Consider the following 17,935-nt stretch of genomic DNA (forward strand, 5'->3'; position numbering starts at 1 on the left):
AGCATAGTGCCTGCAAAGTCTAGTGTTAAAATTGAAGAGATCAATATTATGCAACCTGAGGATGTTGATGATGATAATTATATCCTTGCAGCTTCTTCTAATGCTTCGCAGATGAGAGAGATACAATCTATGTATGCACAGTGTTGGCTCTTGGACTTAGGTGCATCCTTTCATGTGACACCTTGTCGAGAGTGGTTTCATTCATACCATACTGTTTCGGGTACTGTGCGCTTGGGTGATGACAGCTCTCTTGACATTGTGGGCATTGGTGATGTTAGGCTACAGCTTCCTTCTCGCAGCAGTTTTGTTGTATAGGATGTACGTCATGTACCTACTTTGACACGCAGTCTCATGTCAGTTGGACAGCTTGATGATGCAGGTTATCATGTATCTTTTGGAGACTCTGCATGGAATATCACTCGTGGCAGACTTGTGATTGCGAGAGGTGCCAAGGCTGGCAGTCTCTACCCCTTAATTGTATCAGCTTCTTCCCTTGATCATGTTTTGTCTGTGGATTCTATCCCACATGTATCTCTTTGGCATGCCCGTTTGGGCCATATATCTTTGAAGGGAATGAAAATGCTTTCTGATTTGCAGTACTTACCGCCCCTTGATTATGTATGTTTTGATTCATGTGAACATTGTCTTTATGGCAGACAGACTAGGTCTACACATAAGAAGTCTGGTAGGCCACGCATGAGTGAGCCCTTGGCATTGGTACATTCGGATGTCTGTGGGTCCATGCCTTGTCATTGTATGGGTGGTGCAAAGTATTTTGTTACATTCATAGATGTTTTTTCATGGAAATTTTGGGCTTATCCCATTAAGCTGAAATCCGATGTCTTGGTTGTGTTTCAGAGATGGCTTGCATTAGTTGAGAACCAGTCTCGGTATAGGCTAAAATGCCTAAGGATAGATAATGGGGGTGAGTATGTCTCACGTGCTTTTGAGCAGTTATGTGATGAGAGGGGTATTAAGTGTCAGTTGATCGCCCCCTACATCCCCCCCAGAATGGTTTGGCTGAGTGGATGAATAGAACCATCCAGGAGTGTGTACACAGTATGCTTAGCCATGCAGGCCTACCACAGAGCTTTTGGGCTGAGACAATTAGTACAGCTATGCATGTCATAAACAGATCACCTTCTAGTGGTTTGGATTTCCAGGTTACAGAGGAGGTATGGACTGGAAAACCCCCCTCTTATGCGCATCTCCGTGTCTTTGGATGTTAGGCATTTTGCCATATGCCCAGGGACAAGAGAAGTAAGCTGGATCCCAAGAGTGTCAAATGCATTTTCCTTGGTTATGGGGCTGCAAGCGAGATGGGTTACCGTCTCTGGGATCCGCAGGCACGAAAAGTCATCCGCAGTCATGATGTAGTCTTCCATGAAGACAAGATGCATAGGTAGCCTGAGAGAGTTGATGAGATTTGCAAGGTCATATTTCAGGAGGAGCCGAGAGCTCCCGCACAGCCAGTTGGATAGCCTACAGCTGCAGTAGATGCTCACGATTAGGGCGTTGGACAAGCAGCTGGCGAGGCAGCAGAGCCTGCCGTGAGATGGTCTACTAGAGATAGACATCCACCAGATAGATTTTCACCCTCAATGCATTATGTCTTGGTTACAGATGCATGAGAGCCTTTCACTTATGATGAGGCTATGCGCAGGGGTGACAGTCACTCTTGGGAGAGGGCTATGCAGTCTGAGATAGACTCCCTGCATAAGAATGACACTTGGGATTTGGTTTCCTTGCCTACAGGGAAGAAGGCTTTGCCATGCAAGTGGGTGTACAAGCTAAAAAGTACCCCTGGACACCCCAAACTGGCATACAAGGCTAGATTGGTAGCAAAGGATTTTAAGTAGGAGCATGGTGTGGACTTTGATGATGTATTTACTCCTGTGGTTAAGATGACCACCCTGCTCTTAGTCTTGGCTTTGGTTGCTCAGCTTGACTTGGATTTATACCAAATGGATGTCAAGACGGCTTTCTTACATGGGGACTTGCATGATGAGATTTATATGGAGCAGCCTAAGGGCTTTGCAGAACCTGGCAGGTAGCACCTAGTGTGAAAATTGAAGAAAAGTCTTTATGGCTTGAAACAGGCACCTAGGGAGTGGTATCATAAGTTTGATGCCTTTATGCAGTCACAGGGCTACAGCCGGAGTGCTATGGATCCGTGTCTTTACAGAAGAAATCCCATGATGGTTCTTTATTGATTTTGGTACTCTATGTGGATGATATGCTGATAGCAGGGCAAGCTCATGATGAGCTAGATGCTCTTAAGGCTCAGCTCAAGAAGAGCTTTGAGATGAAAGATCTGGGACACGCCGCTCACATACTTGGTATGCACATTAGACGCGACAGGCATCAGGGACTCCTCTACTTGTCACAGAGGGAGTACATTCATAAAGTCCTTGAGCGCTTCCGCATGCAGGACATAAAGCCTTTTGGCTGTCCATTGCCTTCTTATGTGAAGGTATCATATGCTAATTGTCCGCAGACAGATGAGCAGAGGGCCGAGATGGCTGTTACCGTGTTTCCCACAGCATAGAAGAGCGAAAAATGAAAAAAGCAAGATAAAAGTAGAAAAAGGCGCTTTGACTGGTAACCAGACCCTGAAAAATTTAAATGTTCGGGCACGACCCTCAGGAAGCCTTGGTGTCGTCCGGAGACAACAAAAGAGTAAAAAGGCGCACCATTAAAATGTGGGAGCGCCCCCGAATCTTTGTAAAAAAGTTCCAGGCTCACTCCTGTGCAAAGTGTACGCATTAGTTGGGAATAGGATAAATGAGAATGGTGGGAAATGGGAAAAAGGGCCTAGGCTACGGCGGGCCATGTAAAAAAGGGAAAAGGGGAGGACCGCCCAAAAAGGATTTAGGGCTTTGTATATAAAGTTGAAAAGTGAATGAGAAGCTCATTCTTTGGTGTGTGGCAAAAAGATTCTTCTTCTTCCTCTCTTCTTCTCTCCTTCTTGCTTGTGCGTGCTCTTGAGAGAGGGAGTGTGAGAGTGTGAGGGAGTGAGTGTGTGTGGGAGTGAGGGATCAAGAGGGTGAAGCTCTTCACCATCTCCTCTTTTCTTCTTCCCTTCTCTTCTCTTCTCTTCTCTTGCGCGCGCGGCTATGGAGGATGGAGCTTGGAGATGGAGGAGGCTTGAGGATGCTTGAGCTAGCATCAAGAATCGTGGAGCCATCGGAGTGCAAGAGAGAGGAGGGTACTCGATCAAGCATCAAGGTAAGCTCACTACACTCGTAGGATCGACGGCACGTCGGCTAGGTGAGAGATAGCCATTAGAGCTCGCTTGGAATGTTTGAAACAATAAGCAGTCCATGGGTCTCGGCGGTTGAGCAAAAGCTCCCATATTTTGGTTCCGTTGCCGGGACCAACGGATTCAAGCTTGAGCACTTGCCCGCCTCATATCGAGCATCAAAGTAGGGTATTCATCCCCGAAATGGAGCTTGAGATAGGTAGGAAGTTTGGGTGTTTTTGATCTTCAAAACAGGTAAGTATTTTGGGATATTCTGGTTGTTTGATGATTGGAAAACATGGAGAAATTAGTTCAGCTTTTTGCTTTCGATTTGTGTTGTGTTTAGAGTAGGTTAACAATAGGAAATCACACCCGAGAGGCATAGGGTTTGTTGTTGTAAAACAGGGAGAAAATCAGGGAAAACAGGGGGAAAATGGAGGAAATGCGCATTTGAATGTGTAGGAATCGGAAGGAGAGTGATCAATAACATTCGGGGAATGTCCAGCAGGGTTCTAAGTTCTTGAAGGCCAAGGGAATCCTCATTTGCAACCAGCTGAGAGAGAGAGAGAGAGAGAGAGAGAGAGAGAGAGAGAGAGAGAGAGAGAGAGAGAGAGAGAGAGAGAGAGAGAGAGAGAGAGAGAGAGAGAGAGAGCTTGGGCGACCCGTTCGATCGATCAGGGCAAGGAGTGACATTGCTATCGGCGATCCCCAGGTATATGGATCTCTCCCCCATCACTCCAACATCATTCCTGGTGAATTTTGTAGTCTATAATCATCGATGTCTTGAGATTTTGGACGAATTTGTGCTCAAAAGTGCATTTGGGCTGGCGGAATCAGACACCCGATTCAGTGTCCGATTCTCAGAATCGGATGTCGGATTTTGAGAATCGGACGCTCGGACAACCGTCCGATCGGACCAACCCATCCGACTTGGGCACTCAGACACTCGGATTCGGATACTCGGACACTCGGACCAACCCCGTCCGATCAGACTACTTGTCCGATTGTTCGATCGAGGAAATCAGACTCATGAATTAGGACACGTCAGCAATCGGACCACGTGCCTGGTCCAATCGGATCATTTGTTTGATTTTCGAAAATCGAACACCTAACCCCCGTCCGATTCTGAGACTCGAACAGTCCGGACCACTGGTTCGATTCGGACCACTAGAATCGGACCATTGGTAAATCGGACGCCTGATTCCCAGAGTTTGACACACCTTAGGGAAAAAAAAAGGGGGAAACATAAAAAATTGACCCCCACGAGCGACTGGAAGCGCAACCTGCTCCAGGACAACATGGCGAACGCCTTATAGGCAGTTCCTGACGTAGGAGTCAAGACCAAGGGACAGGGGGAGAGTGTTGGAGCACTCCCTAGCGACCTAACGCGTCAAGAACGGAAATCCAATCGGAGGACCTGTGATCGACCCCTAGTGAATGACAAGAAGCAGTGCAGACCCTAGAGCCGACTAGAACGGCCAGGACTTGAGCAACAAAGCCTATCAGGCCCGAAACAAGCGAGAGTGTGTAAGACGCCGATGAATCGCTTGCAGAACTCACATTGAATTTCCGTACTTGAAGTACACTTAAGAAAGTTGAAATCCTGATTGGGCACAAGTGCACGAGAAACGACACACTCACTGAGTGACCATAAATTGAGGTTTGTATTCAATAACCAAAGGAATGCACTCAGATAAACCACTCAAGGAACCCACCAATAGGAGAGGACCCAAGACATAGACAAACAATAGAAGCGCAGGGTAGGACCAAGCAAGGAGCGCCAACAACGAGGATATGTCAAGTCTATTCACCCTGGTCGACAACGTAGTGGAGCACAAGAACTCAACCATGACTGAAGAGAGCTTCGACCATCGGTCTAGTGAGGAACTTGTTTTGAACATATTCCCAGATGCTATTCAGGCAGCTGCTGAGCAGCTACGACGCGCACGCTCGGTACGAGCACCGCGACAGGACAACAAACGTAATCATTGCAGACCTAGAGGAGGAGTGAAGGCTAGCCCGCAAGGCACTACAGGGAATAGTTGAGTATAATAGGGATCAGCAGGCTAGGAACCAAAGGCAAAGCATGGAGATGCATGAGGTGTAGCGAGTGCTGAACTTGGTTGGCCGAAACCGAATGGACCATGAGAGAGCACTAGAGGGAGACTTGACATTGAGCGAGCTCCTCATGAAACGGCTGCTTGATAACACCGCAGTAGAGCAGAGTGCCATCGCACTAGTGACGTCTCTGCTTGCAGGATTAGGGGCAAACCTTGGCTCAAAGAGCCAGGCCAAAATACCGATTGTTGCCAAGCAACTCGATAAGTACCAACCGCATCACGATCCATATAGCTTTGTTGAGCAGTTTGAGCAAGTCTGCGAAGCCAACGGCCTCAACGACCAGACTCAACGTTCGCAAGCATTTGGGCTTTGCCTAGGCGACAAGGGTAGGATGTGGTATACAAGCCTGGATGCCGTAGAGTGAGCCAACTTCAATAATCTTAAGTATCTCTTCATCAAGAGATTCGCCGCGCCGGGATACTCCGATAACCTTCTGGTGCGCTTGATGAATGTCAAGCAGAAAGAGAAGGAGGACATCCGCGATTATGTGACCCATGTGAGAAGTCTCTTTAGGAGAATCCCTCTAGGCGAGCGTCTGACTGACAGAGCAGTTTCAATTGTATTCATTAACGGAATTCGAGACGAGGAGTTATATAAGGCATTGGCAGGCAACTCAAGCTTGCAGCGGGACGTGGTGGCTAGAGTTTTTGAGGAAGCCATCAGAGTCGATGACCAGCTGAAAGAGCGGAGCTCTAGGAGCTCAAATCTAGAAGAGACCAACCCGCAAAGCTCAGAGATAACGTCAGCCTCTAGTGAGCGGTCAATCCCATCATCCCAAGATAAGGGGAAGGCCACCGAGACAGACCAAGGCTTGGCTGAGGTCAAGATGGAATTAGGCAAGCTACAAGACATGTTGAGACAACCAACGCGGCCGCACATCCAATGCATGTACTGTGGCGGAAACCACTTGCCGGTCGAATGTCAAGACCCTAGGTCAAGACCTTGTGCTAACTGTGGTAGGTTCGGCCATGATGTCGCGCATTGCAGACTACCAAGAAGACTTCCATACTCACAACCCTACGGCCAGCCTTATCTAGCTAATAGGCCGCAGCCATTCTTCGGAAGGGGAGCCCCATTGGCTCTTCCTGCGCCTAACGATATGAAACCAGTCATCCCTAGAATGGACATAAATCCTACAGGCATTCCTAGACCACTTGGTCCTTACGTGACCCACCCACCGAGTGACGCTCCAGTACACTACGAGGAGGAGCCGAATGAGGAAGAGACCTATATATACCCTTACGTCTTGCACGACGACGAGGGCAATGCAGTCCTCATGGATTATCGACCTATGCCAGTGATGGCGTTAGGACGAGGATGAGGTAGAGGCCTAGGAGGGCAGCCGCAGGATTCAGTCACTTGTTGGACTTGCGGACACCCCGGTCGTGTCTCATCACGCTGCCCTGAAAGAGAGCAGCAAAACAGGGACAAGGCTGACCAAAGGTACACAGAGTGTGGAATCACCCATCTTTTCATAGACTGCCCAAAGCAAAAGCCGTCCTCTAGCTCAACCAACTTGCCATCCGTCCCATTGGGGCTGTTTGGTGTCGAAAACCCCGATAGGGAGGCCACACCTATTCCCTTGCGGGTTATGACCCGAGCCCAAATGAAGCAGGCCGGCATCTCTTTGCCAGGACCTAGCAATCTTGACGTAACCTCGATAGGAAAGAAAAGCCGCAAGCGGAAAAAGAAGAGATCGGAAGCTAAGGTCGCACTAAAGACTGAGCCGAAAAAGGAAGTGCTAAGGTAGGGGGAATATCCGCATCCGAAGTGACAATTAGAGGCCATAGAAAAGGTGAAGGAATGGGTGAGAGAGGCTCAACAGCATCTCAAAGACGCTGAGCCCATCATAGAGGATGAGATCAATGATCTCTCTAGCGTAAGCACACCGATATCACTGCTTCAACCTAAGTCGGCAGAAGCAACTGTGCTGCAAGCAATGCCACTAAGACCAAGCCTAGACGCAACAGAGCCGCAGATCAGCCGCAGCCATTGGCATGGACAATCTAGGCTAAAGGAAGGACGAGTATCTAATGATCTCCTGACCACGCTAGTGACCACCCCTGTAACACTTAGCTTGGGAGATCTGCTTAAGCAGCACCCTACCCTATGGCAAGACCTTAAGTAGTGGGTCGAAGGGTCACAAGAGCAGGTTGTGGCAGACCCTCGAGATCAGGATGCATAAATGCAATTGCCCAGTTTGACGCTGCACTCCATGCCTAAATCCTTGCACGTCAACCCCTTTTGGGAAGGCTCTGAGATGCATGCGGTCCTGCTGGTCCTAGCCCTGGGTGACACAACAAGGAAGGGAATCGTAGACATGGGAACTAGGGTTAGTGTGCTTAGCCACACAGTGCTTCAGACTTGGGGAAACCCGCCTGTCAAAGCTGCTAGGTTTAATGTCACGCTAGTAAACGGTATGAGAGTGAAGCCATTCGGGGTACTGAAGAATTGGCCAATGAAGATCGCAGGTGTCCAGTTCTCTGTCGACTTCATAGTCATGAAGGGAGTGGAGTACGATGTCCTATTAGGCCGACCCTGGATGCGCAACGTTAGAGTCATCGAAGATTGGGGTGACGGCTTGATCTTCCTTGGCAATAGAATGGACACCGTAAGAATAGAGATGGACACTTGGAGGACCTCACCAGTCGACCTAGACGCCATCTCTGCTATGCTCAAGGGGAACACTCAGGTCAAGAAGCCCTATGGATCCTTGACTAATTATATCCCATGCCCAGAGGATGAGTGGGATTGGATGCACGTTCTCGCTACAATCGACCTGCCATTCTCAGACCATGAGGCATATGAGCAGGCCATCAAAACGATCGGCAAGACCAACTAAGCACTCTCTACACCAGTTTGCATGATGGCAATAAGCCTCCATGGAAAGCCTAAGCCTGTCACCTTCCAAGTGTCATCCAACAAAAGGGAACTCCAGGGGGTACTGGAATACCTAACGGACCAGCTAGCTGGCAACCCAGTTGCAAACTTCAAACCACTCCAGGATCTCTTAGAGGATTCCAAGTGGCAATGTACCAGGGTGCACGAGTTAAACCTCATGTATAATTGGGCCCTAGTTCCTAACCAATGACACAAGGCATACCAAGCCCTAGGAGACGACGAGCAGTCGAATGACAAAGATTCCGGCGACGAATATGAAGACTACCGATCCTTCAGTGATGAGAGTGAGGGTGAAGTAGATACCATAGAATACAACACTGAAGGATGAGAAATTGAGCAGATACGAGCAGACGCCAAGCCGTAGAAAAGGCAGGCCCTTAGAATAGAGTGAGGAGTCATGCGCATGGAATGTGATCATGCTTGGTTGGAATGCATAGGAGCCATAGACCTTGAGCAAGCAGGCCTAGCTTGGCCAGGAACGATATCAATACTTAGGATTGAATCACCATCTGAACTGCAGCCACCACGGGAGACCACCTCTTCTAGCGAAGATGGAGGGTTTGACTCTGAATTGGAGGTTACTTCGGATAGTGACCCAGAGATCCCTAGGCCGCCAGACGCACCAAGGGGGACTTACCCGTCCACCTGAGGCGCAGAAGGTTAAGGCAGGAGCACCCCAGGGATACAAGATCAGAAGAACAGTGGAAGCCGCAGGACCTCCCTAAACGCTTCACGAAGTTCAAAAAAGGGGATAGGGTAGTAGTTCTGTTAGGTGCCAAACGTTAAGGGCAGGCGAGCAAACCAATCGAAGAACCAGCCAAGGTCAAGGAGGTAGACCAAGCCCAGGAAGGGGAAACACCCCGACTAGTGTTCATTGTCGATGACTTGACTGGTAAAGAAGAAATGAGTCTTGTCACTCTCTTGCAGGAGTACATAGACGTGTTTGCTTGGTCCTTAAAAGAGCTACGGGGGGTAGATCCGAGTGTTGTGACTCACAACATACCCATGACGACGGATGCAATGCCGGTCAAGCAGCGACCGTACCCTATGAATCCAAAACATGCTCATGCTGTCAAAGAGAAATTCGACAAGCTGATGAGAGCTGGATTCATTTACGAAATTGAGCACACAGACTGGGTATCACCCATAGTCATTGTGATGAAGAAGAACAGCAAAATTCGAGTGTGCGTCAATTACAAGAAGGTGAATGCTGCTACTAAGAGAGACAACTATCCATGGCCGTACACCGAGCACATGCTTGAGAGGGTGGCAGGCAAGGAAGCATACTATTTTTTGGATGGCTTCTCAGGGTACAACCTGTTCAAAGAGTAGAGAGAGAGAAAGGGAAAGACTCCATATCCATGAGCCTTCAGGCTCTCAAGCTCATTCCTTCATTTCCACACACACAACTGAAAAGCACATGCACACTACAAGATAAAGTGACCTAGTGTAAACGTAGACTAGATTGACTAACTCTAGTCAGGTCAATGACTGACTACTAACCCGACTTATTTAATGTAGTCACATGTAGACAGCTGTACACACTAGCTGTCATAGATGTCGGTCATAGATGAAGACACACTGACGGTGAGCTTGATTTCTAACACTCCCCCTTAAGCTCAAAAACAAAACTCAAATCATCTGCATCACTCCAAGTAGCTATCTAAAGTGAATGAACTTATCTTTACCAAGTGATTTGGTAAAGATATCTGCTACCTGGTCTTCAGTCTTCACATGCTCCTAGTCAATCTGATCTGCTAAAACCATTTCCCTGATGAAATGGTAGTGAACCTCAATGTGTTTTGATCTTGCATGATAAACAGGATTTCTTGCTAACATAACACTGCTCAAATTGTCACAGTACAGCTTGACTACCCAATCCAAATGCATAGCCACTGGTTGACCTCCTGTCATATGTGTAACCAGCCCAGTCAGCATCAGTGTACCCCATCAAGTCAAGGGGTTTCCCATATGCATAAAACAGCCCATGGTCTGTGGTACCCTTTACATATCTCAGAATTCTTCTGAATGCATCCAAGTGTGGTTTGCGAGGCTTCTGCATGAACTGACTGATCAGCCCCACAGCATAACTCAAGTCAGGTCTAGTGATCGTGAGATAGATCAAGCTGCCTACCATCTGTCTGTACATAGTAACATTCTCAATCTCTGTCCCAACATCAATCTGCAGCTTGGCATTCTGCTCCAAAGGTGTATCCATAGGCTTGCAATCAGCCATACCATATTTCTGTAACATGTCATGAGCATACTGCTTCTGTAGCAGCCATATGCCACGAGGTGTAGAGACAACCTCAATCCCCAAAAAGTATTTCAACTCTCCAAGGTCCTTGACCTTAAATTCAGTCTGTAAACATGTCTTTATTTCAGCAATCCCATTTTCATCATGTCCTGTAATGATTAAGTCATCAACATAGACAACTAGGAAAACATAGCCATTATCTGTCTTTTTCACAAACAGACTATGATCAGCATCTCCCAATCGGAAACCATGTTGCTGTAAATAACTGCTGATGCGAGCATTCCATGCTCTGGGTGCCTGTTTCAACCCATATAATGCCTTTTCAGCCGACATACATGTGCTAGAAATTCTGGATGTACATAGCCTTCAGGCTATTCCATGTAAACCTCTTCCTGTAATTATCCATTGAGAAATGCATTCTTTACATCCATCTGCCATAGTTTCCAACCTCTAGCTGCTGCCAAAGCAATCACAGTTCTAACTGTAGCCATCTTTGCTATAGGGCTGAAAGTCTCCTCATAATCAAGACCATACTGCTGCGCATACCCTTTTGCAACCAGCTTGGCCTTATATCTTTCCAATGATCCATCTGATTTACATTTTACCTTATACACCCACTTGCATCCAATAGGTGTTTTGCCCTCAGGCAACTGTACCAAATCCCATGTACAATTTTCAGCCAAAGCTGAATATTCCTCATCCATAGCAGCACGACAACTCTCATCTGAAACTGCCTCATCAAACTTACTTGGTTCTCTAAAACCTGTTACTTTCGTCATATAAGCATAATGACGGGCTGAATATCCAGTGTAAGTATACCTGTCAACAGGTCGTCTGACCCTCTTTGATCTCCTGAGCTGTGGCTCACTGTGAGCTTGCCTCTCATGAGGCGGCACATAACGGCTCTATCTAGCACCTGGCGTCATAATAGATGGAATCCCCAATTCACTATCTAAGCTGTCACTGCTAGATGAATCATAACCTGCAGTGAGTGGACCTGTTACATCTTCAAAAACCTTTTCTTTTCCCTTATCTGTTCTCCCCCTCACTGACATATCCGTGTCAGTGGACGCAGTAGTGCGACTCCGTAATCGTCCTGTCCAAGAACTCACTGTAGATGATACATCACCTATCTGACCAGTCATGGAAGTACTCTCTGCAGGAGTATTTTCAGCATGACTCATATTGGGTGAGCCATCAGTAGGCACTGCAACAGGATTCCCATACCAAGATGCTAACTCATCAAATACCACATCTCTGCTTATGAGTGTCTCGTGCGTAGAAGGTACATAACACTTATAAGCTTTCCATTCCTGTGCATATCCAATAAACACACTTTTCACTGCCTTAGGATCCAATTTCTTCCTCTTCTCATCCGATATATGCACATATGCAATGCTGCCAAATACCTTCAAGTGTGAAATATCAGGTTTATGACCATACAACCGTTCATACAGAGTGACCTCATGAATCCCTGCTGTAGGGGTTCGATTCAGCACATATACATCAGTCACCACTGCTTCAGCCCAATAACCATTTGGCAGACATTTTTCATTCAGCATAGCTCTAGCTGACTCCATCAAAACCCTATTTTTCCTCTCTGCAACACCGTTTTGCTACGGTGTATAACTGCATGTGAGCTGTCTTTTGATCCCATGTTTAGCAAAATACCTGTCAAAGTAGTTTGAGACATATTCACCTCCTCCATCTGATCTCAAACATGATATGTAACAGCCCAATTCATTTTCAACATGTTTCTTGAAGTCTTTGAATGCATCAAACACATCATCCTTATGTTTCAAGATATAAAGCCAAGTGTACCTGCTGAAATCATCAATAAATGAGACACAATATCATGCATCGCCAAAAGAAGCATTATGTGAAGGACCCCAGACATCAGAGTGTACCAACTGTAAAGGCCTAGTGCTGTTTTTTACATGTCTCATGAAAGGAAACCGTGCTTGCTTCCCAAACTGACATGCAGGGCATACATGACCAAAATCATTATACTTGAATTTAGGTAATCCAAGTACTACTTCTTTCTGCTGCATAGATTTCAGCTTTTGTACATTGACATGTCCGATTCTCTTGTGCCAGATCTCTACATCTTTGATGGAACTCTCATCATGAGCAAACATAGCTGCTTTAAGTTCAAGAATGGTCGCTTCCAAAGTAAACATCCTGCCATCCCTTCTGCCCTTGGCAATTAGCTTGCAGCCATTTCCATAGTCCTCAATGAAACATCCATCCTTGTTAAACCTCACTTGCAGATTCTGTTCTGCCATTTGACCCACAGACAACAAATTCTTTGTTATGGTCGGTACATGTAAGACATCATGCAGGCCTTTCTTCTTGCCATCAGGCATCATCAATGGAACAATCCCTTTATGCTTTATGTCATGTTGGGTATCATCCCCAGTACATACATGACCATGTGTACCTGCAACCATCTCATCAAACCACTCTCCATGCGGGGTCATGTGGTTTGACGCTCCAGAATCAATGTACCATCTGTCATCTCTATCATGTCTCGATGCATTTTTAGATACATGCTGCATGGCAAAGAGTCTATCAACTGACTCAACATGAGCACCACTGGAAGATGCATAGTGCCCATGCTGTCTGCCCTTTGCCTTCATATCTCCTTGCTTCTTGTAACAATCCTTTGCAATATGCCCATACTGGCCACAATAATGGCAGTCCTTGTCCCTGTTGGACTAATCAGACAACTGCCATGAACCAGAACCACCACCCCTCCTTGGGGTGATCTCCCCCTGCCTCTAAACCCACTAGATCCACGCTGGCCTTTTGTATTTACACCATGCCAATTACTCTGCTGCTGCTGCTGTCCATAAGTATTACGAGTGTCACCATGACCTCTAGATCCTTTGCCACGCTGGCTAGAGTACAACACAGTGTCTCTACTCTGAGATGCACTAGAACTTATATTCAAAACAAGTTTGACTTCCTCATGCAGCAACAAAGCAACTAGCTCTTCCCAGCTAGGGGGCTCTTCTCTGATAGAAATGGAAGTGTCAAAAGCTTTGTACTCTTTGCCTAAGCCATTCAAAGCAACAGCAATCATATCATCTTCTGATACACTTGAGCCAATAGTAGCAAGTTGATCAGCTATGGTCTTAATCTCAGTGGTATACGTCTGAATGCTCTTGCCATTCCTAGACATGTTGTTGAACTGCTGTTTCAGCTGAATCTTTCTTGCATGTGTCATGGTTCCATAATTTTTCATCAGTATATCCCAAGCATCCTTCGGAGTCTCACATCCAGTGATTTGAATTACCATAGCATCAGATATACATAAGGAAAACCAATGCAGCACCTTGCATGCTCTTTCATTCCATAGCCTGTAGGCTCTTTTCTGTTCATTTGTTGGATTGTGTGCAGGCAACTCAGGAGCAACTTCATCTCCTGTACATAAATCCCAATAACCTCTGCCAACCAGAAAGTTTTTCATTCTGAATTTCCATAATGTAAAGTTCTTATTATCCAACTTCTCTCCAACTATCTGAGTGATATTGTCAGTCCCATGTGCATTAGCCATGATGCAATAGACTGTCTATCAAGTGCCTGACTCCCTGCAATCCAATAAGTATGACTGACTAAGTTTAGTCCGTAATAGTTTATGACAGTTTTCTGCACTAAATTGCAAAAAAAAACCAGGGTATTTCAGCCCACTGACACCCCAAAACAATCCACAAACAAGTGGTCTCAACTGTAGATATAACTGTCAATACATAAGCTATGTGTTTGCTTCAGCTTAAGCTTATGTAACCTCATTGCCAGGGTATATACATGCAATCTGAAAACTGTAAACTGTGAGTAACCAGCAACAATTTCAAGTCCAAAACTGAGCGTGTCAACAAATTCAGTTTCAGGTTGCGGTCAACTAGAATTCAGCATACTAAGCTCCAAGCAGCTCCAAAATGTCTTTTGACCATGTCATACATTTACTTTGTAGTGGCAAGTTCAATACATGAGCTGTTTGTAATTAACCAGGACAGTGTAACTGCATTTATTTCAGCTTCAAAATTCAGTTTTCAATGGTGCTCATTGCTTGCTTCAATTCTCCATGCATTCAGCATATATAAGCCAGTTCATATAGATGATGGAACCCCCAAGATGACCTGTATTGCTTCAGTAATGCACAGTACTTGTCATTGACTGTGTATGACAGTTTTCAGCCTGTCATTGATTTTCAGATCTGAGTATTCTGTCATTGACTGTGTATGACAGTTTTCAGCCTGTCATTGATTTTCAGATCTGAGTATTTTGTCATTGACTGTGTATGACAGTTTTCAGCCTGTCATTGATTTTCAGATCTGAGTATTCTGAGCAAAAGATCTCAGCTCCAAGACATTTGATCCAATGTATACATGCTTTCACACATTCTTGTGCTCCAAAGATGCCTTTTGAGTGTAGTACAAGGCTCCTGTGTGTCAGTAATGACTGAATACATGCTGTCCATTCATGTTTACAGCAGTTCAGAAATGATTACAGGTCTGTGTATGTCACTCCAGCTCATAACAGAGCTCCCACACAAGCATTTACTCCTTGCACACTTCAAATACCTTCAATAGTGAGCATACATGCTCTATGAACCTTGTCCAGGTGCCCCACTGAAGATTGACAGATTGCTGTCCACTCAGATCAGCAGGCGCAGATTTTTGGATACAGGTTGCTGTCCACTCAGATCAGCAGGCGCAGATTTTCAGATACAGGTTGCTGTCCATTCAGATCAGCAGGCGCAGATTTTCAGATACAGGTTGCTGTCCATTCAGATCACCAGGCGCAGATTTTCAGATACATGTTGCTGATTTTCAGGAGGCAGTCCACGATTTTCAGACACAGGTTGCAGTCCACGATTTCAGGACACAGGTTTTAGGAGGCAGTCCACGATTTTTAGACACAGGTTTCAGGAGGCAGTCCACGATTTTTAGACACAGGTTTCAGGAGGCAGTCCACAATTTTCAGACTCAGGAGGCAGTCCACGATTTTCAGAAGGCAGTCCACGCTGATTCCTTCCTTTGACTATGGCTTCATTTGCAAGTTGTCATGCCCATTCTCCCACAGCCTCATGGATGAAGCTCTGATACCATGTTCAAAGAGTAGAGAGAGAGAAAGGGAAAGACTCCATATCCATGAGCCTTCAGGCTCTCAAGCTCATTCCTTCATTTCCACACACTTTACTGAAAAGCACACACACTACAAGATAAAGTGACCTAGTGTAAACGTAGACTAGACTGACTAACTCTAGTCAGGTCACTGACTGACTACTAACCCGACTTATTTAATGTAGTCACATGTAGACAGCTGTACACACTAGCTATCATAGAAGTCGGTCATAGATGAAGACACACTGACGGTGAGCTTGATTTCTAACACAACCAGGTGCAAGTGTATCCTGCAGACAAGCATAAGACCGCCTTTGCCACGGAGTGGGGCGTCTTTGCATACATAGTCATGCCCTTCGGGTTGACCAATGTCCCCGCCACCTTTCAACGTCTCATGTGCACCATCTTTAAGGACATGCTTCGCAAGGAGTTAGAGGTTTTTGTCGACGATCTGTGTGTCCATTCGACCTGGATCGAACACTTAGACAAACTCCGCGCAGTCTTTGAACGGTGCCACTTATATCGTCTCTCCTTGAACCCCTTGAAGTGTCAGTTTTGGGTGAAGCATGGATGCATCTTAGGACACGTGGTGTCGAAGAATGGCATTGCCACTGACTTCTCAAAGGTCAGGGTTATTGTTGACCTTCCACCCCCAATTAATTACAAGGGAGTTCAATGCTTCTTAGGCCATATAGGATACTATCGGCGGTTTGTGCTGAACTACGCGCTGATCGCCAGACCATTGTACAAGCTGCTAATCGTCTTCGAGTGGACTGAGGCATGCCAACGGGCATATGAAGAATTGAAAAAGGCTCTAACAACAACACCAATTCTACGAGCCCCAGATTGGACCATTACCTTCCACGTGCACATTGATGCTTCTAAGTTTGCCGTGGGGGCAGTGTTGTGCCAACCTAGTGAGCATAACTTAGATTACCTAGTGAGCTTTGCTAGCAGACAACTCACTGAGACGGAGATGAATTACTCGGCAAATAGAAAGGGAGGGATTAGCCATGGTGTTCACTGAGAAGAAATTCTGGCATTATCTATTGGCCACACCCTTCATCTTTTTCGTGGACCATCAAGCCCTGCTCTATTTAGTGAACAAACCTTGTGCTACAGGGCACATAGCTCGATGGCTCCTCCTGCTCCTAGAGTTCGATTTCTCCGTGGTGTTACAAAAGGGAAAACAGCATTACATGGCTGATCACATGTCCTGCATACCCACAGGAGAAGCCGCTGGACAAGGCATCGTTGATGAGTTACTTAACGCCCACTTATTCCACCTGTCCTGTGAGGTGCCCGCCTATCGGCTTTCTAGGCACTCTTTTAGCGGTCTATCGAGAAACGAATCTAAGCGTCGCTGCCCGGCACTCCCAGGGAATGTTCCGAGTTTTGTCGCCTAGGGTTTCCCGAATCCGCCTCGCAACGGAATGTTCACGACCGAACCCACTAGGATCGACCTGAAATTCGGGTTCCTAGTTGTCAAGGTCTCCTATTAGCATTCTAGCGTCGGGTTTTAGACATCCTACTTTACGTAGAGATACCCAATCCGAAGCAGATCCATACCGCACTTGGTTCAAAGAGAATGGGAAACGAGAGGGATGCGTTGCTCAACCTCTCTGCCCATAGGGCATAGTCCATTCTGGTCCCCTAAAATGGCATGAATCGAGGTTCTATCCTAACAATTTCTAAGGTCGAAAATGGTAAACCTTGTGAGAAGCCTCCCAGTTCTCTGGGACCACCCTACCGTAGGACAAACCCGTCGGGGGTTTCGCCCACCCGCTTCCCTTAATAGCTTTAGTTTTCTAATTAGGTCCTATCACATTTATGTGTGACACTTAAAGTCAGCTTCATTAATTAAGCCTTTTAGGGAACAGGGTTCGTTCGCATAACTTATAGCACAGACACAAAAACAGAGCAAAGCAATCTATTGACAAACAAGTTCAAACAAGTTCCTTAACTTATCTTCAAGTTAATCTTTGTCTCCCGCCCATACAGGAGAAATTATGTGTCACTTCTGTCCAACAGAAGTATCCCTTCTGCCCTGCAAAAGTAACTGGTCCAATTCACATGGCACCACAAAACTCAATCCTTTATCTAGAATAGGATCTCCCAACATGCCGAGATGTTGGGGGCCACGGAGGTCTTCAACTCCATTCTAGACCTAGCAAGGGGTGTCCAGAGCTCCAACTGACCCGCAAGCTGTCTACGAGCGAAATATCATTCCCGTGGTTGGCCTTTTCACCACTCGACCTTCGGCCCATGAATCGAGCAGTGCCCTCT

Source organism: Lygodium microphyllum, chromosome 2 (assembly GCF_053477565.2).
Source record: "Lygodium microphyllum isolate KBCC chromosome 2, Lygodium_microphyllum_v1.1.10, whole genome shotgun sequence".
Classification (NCBI taxonomy): domain Eukaryota; kingdom Viridiplantae; phylum Streptophyta; class Polypodiopsida; order Schizaeales; family Lygodiaceae; genus Lygodium; species Lygodium microphyllum.